Source organism: Salarias fasciatus, chromosome 17, assembly GCF_902148845.1.
Source record: "Salarias fasciatus chromosome 17, fSalaFa1.1, whole genome shotgun sequence".
NCBI lineage: Eukaryota > Metazoa > Chordata > Actinopteri > Blenniiformes > Blenniidae > Salarias > Salarias fasciatus.
The window spans coordinates 19,512,097-19,521,454 of NC_043761.1; the positions used below are offsets into that span (position 1 = coordinate 19,512,097).

At 39.3% G+C, this 9,358-nt stretch overlaps 1 pseudogene; it reads left to right on the forward strand.

The window, feature by feature from the left end:
• The first annotated feature begins 8,399 nt into the window (after positions 1-8,399).
• Positions 8,400-8,525, forward strand: LOC115404752 (uncharacterized; annotated as a pseudogene).
• Positions 8,526-9,358: the final 833 nt, after the last annotated feature.

Consider the following 9,358-nt stretch of genomic DNA (forward strand, 5'->3'; position numbering starts at 1 on the left):
ACTGTGCTTTTAATGGAATTCATTTGTTGCAAGTAAAATGACTGTGTCTTCCACCAGAAATCATAACACTATGCTGATGAGTATACTTTTGTTTTATTGCTATAACCACAGGTTATGTTGGACGTGGGAGGTTGGGAGAGCTGCGCGGTGTTTACTCTGAGGATCCCCACCCTGGATATTGCAGCCAGTTCTGCCAGCTTCTGTTGTAGTGTTTGCTTGTGTGTGCACGCATGTGCATCTCTGAATAAAGATGCAGAGATAAAGGTCATGATATGTGGCACATTGATTTCACACATCGCATACAAGTGCTTATCCCGTACTGGTCCTGATGAGAGCTTTCAAGTGTTGAAGACCACCTGCGATGGTGAGTGTTTGAGTAGAAAGAAAGAAAGATCAACGGGTGACGAGTATGGCTGCAGACTCCAGTGTGATGGTGCTGGTCTCATGGTGTGGATTTGTAAAACAGCATGTACTCTATGGTTCAATGGTGCGTTCCAAGCAACTCCACCTTCAAAGGCTGCATGATGGATATTCAGACAGTACTTCGAATGGAATTCACTTGTTTCATGCAAAATGATTGTGTCTGCAACAAAATCTAAAACTGTGCCCATGAATATGTTTATATACACAGGTCATGGTGAGTATTTATTTGGGGGATCCCAAGCCTGAATTTTGCATCCAGAAATGTATAAAGTTATGAAGAAGAAAAGAGAGAACTCGCACCGCCTCCCTGGCCAAACTTTGTTCTTGTTCTTGTGGAGTATGAACAGGCCTTCAGATGCCAGCAAGGTGGAGATGGGGGACTGGTCTGGGCTGGTATAATCAAAGATGAGCTTGTGGGACCTTTTTGGGTTGAGGATGGAGTCCAGCTCAACTCCCAGTCCTACTGCCAGTTTCTGGAAGACACCTTCTTCAAGCAGTGGTACAGGAAGAGGTCAGCATCGTTCAAGAAAAACATGATTTTCATGCAGGACAATACTTCATCACACGCATCCAAGTACTCCACTCTGTGGCTGGCCAGAAAAGGTCTAAAAGAAGAAAAAATAATGGCATGGCTTCCTTGTTCACCTGATCTGAACCCCACAGAACTAGTGGTCCCTCATCAAATGTGAGATCTACAGGGAGGGAAAACAGGGTCTGGGAGGCTGTGGTTGCTGCTGCACGCAATGTTGATCGTGAGCAGATCAATACACCGACAGAATGTATGGATGGCAGACTTTTGAGTGTCCTCGCAAGGAAAGGTGGCTATAGCAGTCACTGATTTGTTTTAGTTTTGTTTTTGAATACCAGAAATGTATATTTGTAAATTTGGAGTTGTTATATTGGTTTCCCTGGTGAAAATAAATAAGTGAAAAAAAAATTCAGCTTTGCTATTTATGAGTCTCTTGTGTTCATTGAGAACATAGTTGTTGTTCAATAATAAAATTAATCCTCAAAAATAAAACTTCCCATTTATTCCTGCACACCGTGCATTTATTTAAACAACAGAACAGCAGAAACCATTTTATTCCAACTCACAAACAACTTCAAAATGATTTATCAAATTTGAAAAATGGCATCCCTTTAAAAGTCACATCAATAATGAGTGAATAATTAAATTTATATGTGTAATCTCAAATAATCTCAGCTGTAAATCATTTCATCCTGATCTTCAGAACTGGTTGCATATGTAATACAAAATTGAATTCATAAAAAAACAAGAAAGACAAAGTCAGCAAAGTTATAAAGAGAGCAGTGCATCTTCATGTTTTGTGTGAACTTTGAACCCATTTGTCCTGATGTCAGATATATAATTTTTTTTCCTAATACTGTTTTCAATAAGATTGTCGAGGATGAGGCAAAGGTTTGCTGGTTTTCATTGTGGGTACGATGTCATTCAGGTAGTCTTCTCCGTAGTCAATGATCTTTCTCATTGTGTTCATAAACAGTGTATCAGTGTCATCTGTTTTGATTTCTTAGGTGTAGAAAGTCCTCCGAAACTTTTTTGTCAGTTTATTTTGGACAAAGAAAACAATTGAAAAAATAAAATAAAAAAACAGTCAATTTAAGGGTACATAATACCACAATTTTTCACAAGTACTAAATAAATAAATAAATACATCATTTAACATGTCCAAAAAGGAGTAGGAAGAAGCAAAAGCTTTTTATATCCTGCCCCCACTTACTCTCCCTCTATTTTAACCAAAATTTGTTCAGTACCACAACCCCCCCCCCCCCCCCCCCCACTTACCCCCTCACTCATCCACCCATCCATTCATCCATATGTGTGGCAAATTACAGTTGTGTAGTATATGCTTACTGGTGACCAGAAGTTCCACTTCCAAAACAAATCACATTCATAAAGACATATACCTGTCTGCATTCACATATTATACCCATACACATAGACACATACATACAAATATACAAATACACAAACTTGCCTGTATTATGCATGGTTTGACAGGTATGACAAGAATAAGTCGTCCACTTAAGGATTAATCGATAGCCTCTAAAACTTACTTGACTCTGTTTCCATAATTCTATACCTTTCAATAATAGCTTTTTTATAAATTGTCTGAAGTTGATCGACATTTTTACTCATTTTTGGTTGACATTTAAAATATGCATGTGCCCTGACGCCAGGAGCTAAATGTGTGATTTTTTTAATACCATTTTCAGTTCTTCAACAAGAGAGGCAGGTTGCTCACGTTGCTTGGTGGCCATTGTCGAAGCGATGTCATTCAGGTAGTCTTCTCCGTAGTCAATGATCTTTCTCATTGTGTCCATAAGCAGTGCATCAATGTCCTCATCTGTTTTGGTTTCTTGGTTGTAGTTCTGTACCAGGAAGATGCAGTTCAGTGGAATCCCCAGATGGTGACTCACATAATCCACCTAAATTTGAACAAAAAAAACACTGAACAAAAACTTTATTTATTTATTTATTTATTTTTTTGCTGATACTTCTTAGTATTCAATATCAATGAACTCTTCAAAAAAAGACTGCTTACCTTCTTTTTCAGGATCTTGCTCTTGTAGACATCATAGATCTGTTTTTTGACCTTTTTACAGGCGACATCAATTTTAGTGAGGACAGCTACTTGGGGGATCCCTGGAAAAAGAGTAAAACCCAAAGTCAGTTGTCCCGAGTTTATCCCAATGCTTCAAATTCCAAATAGTGACTGCATCTCTAATGCTCAAAAAAATGACTTCTTTTTGTGTCGCAGTATGTGACATAGATATCATATAATCCCTGGCGACCAGTGCTGAGCTTGACTTGATTTACCAATGAAAGGAAGTCCATGCATGCTGAGATGCACCGGTTGCTCCAACAGCACCTTGCATACCTTTTCCAGGTCAGTCACAGCAGTGTGTGAAATGTTTAGAGAGACTATGTTTGCACTGTATTTCCATCTGGCACCTTTGGCTCACTGGCCTGATGGACACTGTTTGCAGCACACAATGCCACATCAGTTTGAGACACATTTGGTAGTTGGGTTTCAGTTGTTCTTGACGGCTTTCAGAAACAGATCTACTCCCACTATGAGCAGAAACACACCATTTAATACCTGGTAGGCCTCACCCCACAGGGGTCAATCTCCCCAATTTCTAAATGGTGGACAGGGTGTGTAAGAGACAAGCTGACTGAGCAGTGAGACATCCTCAATAAACTGTTACTGGAGATCTGGTGTTGACAGAAAGATTTAACATTTGGGATGAAGTTAGATAGATAGATAGATAGATAGATAGATAGATAGATAGATAGATAGATAGATAGATAGATTTTGCCAGACTGCAGATAGATAGATAGCCTCTGTTAAAGTCTCTCCTCTGTGTGAGGATTTTTATTTTTATTTTCTTGGAGTTCTTTGTAAATTAAATCCCTACTCTTAGGTCCCCGCTGCCTTTCTAAAATGGCTTTTAATTTTCAAGATTTTAGAGAAAGCTGCTCTTAATGAGCTCCAAGAATTTTTGCAAATGTTAATGAATTGTTTCAGTCCGGGATTAAAAGTTTTCAGTCTCGTGTGTGTCGGGGTGGAAACAAGCACATACACACATGCAATAAGCACATAAACACTGTGAAAAGCTGTAACATTTCTGTCATGTACTTTCTGTAAATAAATGATCATTTACTGTCAAAATTCTTTTTTCAGTGTTGTTTTCCGTATTTTATAGAAGAAAACCACTGATCAGATGTTCGAGGTTCAAGGTTCCCTTAAAATAAAAAAAGCCCTCCAAGTCACAACTTCACTCTGTGGGACTTGAAAGTTCAGTGAAAATGCTCTGAATTAGCTGGCAGTGAGAGGTTGGCTGATCTGAAAATGGGCTGGCAGCCAATGAATGAAGGTCTACCAACTGTCCAAAGCCCTGAGGTCAGCTGACCAGATGACCCTCGTTAAAACCAGAGGAGATTGAGCCTTTGCAGTTGTGACTCCCAGGCTGTGGAACACTTTACCCTTCTCTGTACAGAGTCACTTAAACTGGATCTTGCAATTGATCTATTTCACTGTTTTACTGTTTTGCTTTGATTGTTTGTGATTGTGTTGTTGTACTGTAAAGCACTTTGGATGACCAGAGGCATATTTTGAATGTGCTGCATAAAATAAAGCTGACATTGACACCAAAAATCAAGTGGACATTTCTAAAATAGTTGTGAAGACTCACTTAAGGCCCGGGCATCTTCTCTGACCTCCTTCATCTTGTTAAGAATCTCATCAGTCATCGTTTCCACTTTGTTAGCATCAAAAATACAAACCAGAACATGAACTTTGTCATTTATGGTCGGATTTTGATTGTAGTCAGATCCTGTTGGGGTACTGCCGTAACAGAGCTGAGAAAAAGACAACATTTTCAGAATTGCAACACGTATCATAAAATTTTGGTATTACACAGTGCCATTCAACATTAATGGCACATCTTCATTTTTTGAATAATACGAGAGTGTACCCAAAAAAAAACCGGAATTTGATTATAACTTTTTATTTATGACATTTCAAAATAAACACCACCGTCGGCTTCAAAATAATCCCCATCTGCATTCATGCAGCGCTCCAGCCGTGTCCTCCCACTTCACCAATGCGTCGTCAGACCCGCGCGTAAAAGTGCCATTTTTTGCCGGCTGCGATTTTTCTGTCACCTCCTCCACATCTGCAAACCGCTGTCCCTTCAGCTCCTTCTTCAACTTGGGGAACAAGAAAAAGTCACTCGAGGCTACATCTGGCGAATAAGGTCGATGGGAGAGGAGATTCATCTTATTCTTCACCAGAAACTGCGTGACGCGCAGCGCCGTGTCCGCTGGCGCTCTGTCGTGGTGGATCAACCGGCTCCGCTCCGCCACTCCGCGGGCCGCTTCCTCCTCACATCCTCACGGAGCGTCTGAGGACTTCTATGTAGTAGTCCTGGTTTACAGTCTGACCTGGAGGGACAAACTTGCTGTGGACGAGACCCTGGACAGCCAAGAAGCAGCTCAGCATTGTTTTCACGGCTGAGCGCACCCGACGCGCCGACATCTGGCCCTTTTTAAACCACCCGAACCACTCATGGACCTGAGTCTTTCCCAGAGCATCATCCTTGTAGGCTTGCTGCAACAAGCTGAGTGTTTCTGCTGCTGTTTTTTTCCCAGCAAAAAGCAGAATTTAATGTTTACGCGCTGCTCTGGCTTCCCAGGCAATGTCACCATTTTGGAAAAAATCGCAGACCGCCTCTGCACTCTGTTGCTTTAAATAGCTCCTGACAGGCGTCAGTGTAACTCTCGGAGCTCAGATTTCTCACAGATGTGCATAAGGCTTACCTGCAGCACATCTGACGGCCAGAAGTCGGAACTCATTATTATTATTGTTTTCTGACCAAATTCCGTTTTTTTTGGGTACCCCCTCGTATACAAAATCTTGAGAAATCGGAGATGTACCAATACCATTTAATCAGAATCTTCGAATTCGACACCCAGTGTAAGAACTCTGACACAGTCAAAATCAAGACTGTTATTAAGAGACCTTGTTGACAGTGATTATTTATTTGTTTATTTATTTATCTATTTAGTTAACTAACCAGAAAGTGTACTGCATGATGATAAAGCCAGGATATCAGCTTCTGATGAAGCAGTTACGGGAATAGTTAAGTGTTGCAGTTTGTCCTGGAGCTCATTGGTTAAGATCAGTCATTCCTTTTTGCCATTTCCTCAACAGTCTAGCCTTCCTTGACCTTTATCCATAAAACCCTGTTTTGTTTATTGTGCAGGATACTTAATGAGTACTTAATGATTCCAAGACCCCAGATTATTCCATCAGGTATGTGGATGTTTGACGGGTGCTTTTTTTTTTGCACCTACCCTTCTGTTCTCCTCGTATCCAGTGAGGTTCTTGAATGTTCTATGCTTGGCAAATGTCTTAATACACACTAAGCACAATGTTGAAACATGTTGAAAGAGGGATACGAAGGGTACAGGGTTTACAAATAATCGGATGAAATCGTGAAGGCTAATAATATCTCTTCTGCTGTCTTCAGACAGCTCCTTTTTTCTTCAGCATAGTGACAAAGGAACAGTTAACATTAGTTTTTAAACCAAAGTATTTCATCATTTACTTGCTGATCCATGGTACATGTAAAGGTAATTCATCACAGGTGATTTTCATTTGTGGTTTCCCATGAGTGCACCATTATGTGTTTCCATATTGATTTACAGCAAACTCTGGCAAAATCTGTCTCACGGCATGCTTTGTTTGTCCGTTCTTCCGTCAATTGTTTATTGCATAGTTGTTTGTCGTTTGCTCTTTTGTATCAAAGACAAGTTCTTGTTTGAAAAAAGGTTTTCAATTTGATTTGTATTTGTTCATGACGTATTCCACGTTATGTTCTGAAACTTCAGAGGTGTCCATATTGATATCTTTAAACTTTTCTTGAAGAATAATTTTATGTTTGCAGAGCTGCGTGCACTGCTAAACAAAGTCGGAGGGAGAATAAAAAAAATCAATGTCATACCTTGCATCCGTCATTGACGTGTCCTTCCATGATCAAGTGCATATTTTTCACATCCATTCCACTTCCAGAGCCCCTGTCAATACCCATGGTGTCACTGAAGACAAAAGGATAGAAGATCCCAGGCGTTTCTGTCTGGATGTTATAAGTTCTGTACTGCAAGTTAAAAAAAAAAAAAAAAAGAAAAATGATCAAACTGTTAGTGTGTGCTGAGGATGTAGACATTTCAAATTTTCTCCATTTCACACTCAAGCAACAAGTTTTTTTCTGTAAAAAAAAAGTAGCTGTCCTGACTTTGAGTTGAACACTGGAGAAAGTCTTGAAACATGTTTTGCTCTGTGTCTTTCTATGAGTGTTAAACAGTATTCAATTGATAACAAGTTCTTCATACTTCCTTAGTGAAGATCTCACAAGTATCGTTTTGTGCCAAAGCTCGAGCTGCAATTCTTCCTCGCAGAGCGCTGTCAACAGAGTTGATGAAGCTGGACTTTCCAGAGCCTGGTGGTCCATGCAGCAGAATCCTGAGATGTTTGGCTTTTGATTGAGGTTTATAGTCCCTCACATAATGATAGTCTCCCTTTTCATATCTGTTTAAAAAGAAGATTGAATAGGATGAAGTATAAGCCTCTTCAAAACCTACAAAATGTTCTTGTTGTTCAAGTATGACAGAAGTTACACTCCACCATGAATACTCACCCCCATGGTATGTCTCTCCATGGTTTATCAAGAACTGTAAAGACAAGCACATCTGCATTAATCACATGTTCTACTAATATTGTGTAATGAGCAATAGTGTTACATACTAATATGAATTTAGAAAATTCTGTGAAAAATCGAAATTGACTTACGAGGAGCTTTGAACATACTCTTGGCAGAGGAAATATTTATTTTCATGAAAAACATAAGTGAAATAATTAGACAACACATTTATGACAAACCTTTCAACAATTTGAATTAATTTATTTGTCATCTTAGGATGACAAACCACTGGAACATGACGCTTACATTTTAACATTTAGAATGAAGTTCAATCTTTTTTGAAAAGTTTGCACTGAAAAAAAGCTTATCTCTATCAATATTCACAACATTGATCACATTTCAATAAGATGTAAAGGTATAAAACAGTCTTACCTTTGGTAAACTCACACTGAATAAAGTTGCCAATTAAAAACCATAAATTGTATTTAGGAAGTAAATCTGAGGTCCAATAATGTGAAGCTGTTGCTGTCTGGTTACATGTGAAGCCAATGCTCAGTACAACCGTACAGCAAATACCTGGTGTGTAAAAAGATTGTTAATGATTTCAGTTTCTTTCAGGTTATATAATGTCAAAGGATCGCTCTTTCCCATCAAAGTGTATAAATGAAGGGTGTGTATAGAAGCAAAGTTCAGCTTATCACTGAGCTATCGCTGAGAGAACAGAAGACCAGCATTTGCTTAAACTCTGACTTACCTGGCAGGTGCTTCACCCAGAGCCAGACTCAGTGCTGATCCCTACAAATTCCCCAAATGTGAAAATATTGACTGCATAATTTCTGCTGGTGGGGGGACTGTGTTAGAAAACTCCCCTGATTTGACCCTTGACCCCTACCCTACCCTACCCTATCCTTGCCCTATGACCTTTATTATGTGAGGTGAAAGCACTAACCACTGCATCACCATGTGGTCAAAATGTACAACACATACATATTTACTCTGAATCTAACCCAGTGGTGGCGTTGTCGATGTTTAATAATGTTTTCTGTCGATTTATAGACAAACATGCTCCATTGAGGAGAAGAATGGTCAAGTCAAATCATGCACCCTGGTTAGATCAAGAGTTAAGAATTTCTATGTCAGAGCGAGATTCTGCCAAGGTCACTGCCATCAAGTCAGGCAGACAATTGGACTGGACTCATTTCCGCAAGTTAAGAAATGTTACGGTAAAACTAAATAACTGTAAAAAGAAACAATATTATCAGCAAAAATTCAAAGAAGCCAGTAATAATAGTAAAATGATCTGGAGAACATTCAACACACTGTCAGGAAGGGGAGTAAACTCCATTCCTGCACATATTAACTCCAATAAAGGTTGTATTTCCAGGCCTGAAGATATAGCAAATTATTTCTCTGAACGATAAAGTTCAGGAATTAAGATCTAATATGAGCATAGGGGACTCTGCACCTTCATCAGAAATAATAAAAAATGTAATCATGAAAAACAAAACTTGCACTTTTGATTTAACTGGAGTCGATGTGGACAAAGTTGAAGGGCTTCTCAATGATCTATCTGACAGTATGTCAGCTGGTCTGGATTACATTGATGGTTGGTTTCTTAAACTCGCGGCAAAATCTGTGTCACGTCCCTTATGCCACATATTTAATAGGTGTCTGATATGTGGGGTTTTTCCTGATGAATGGAAAA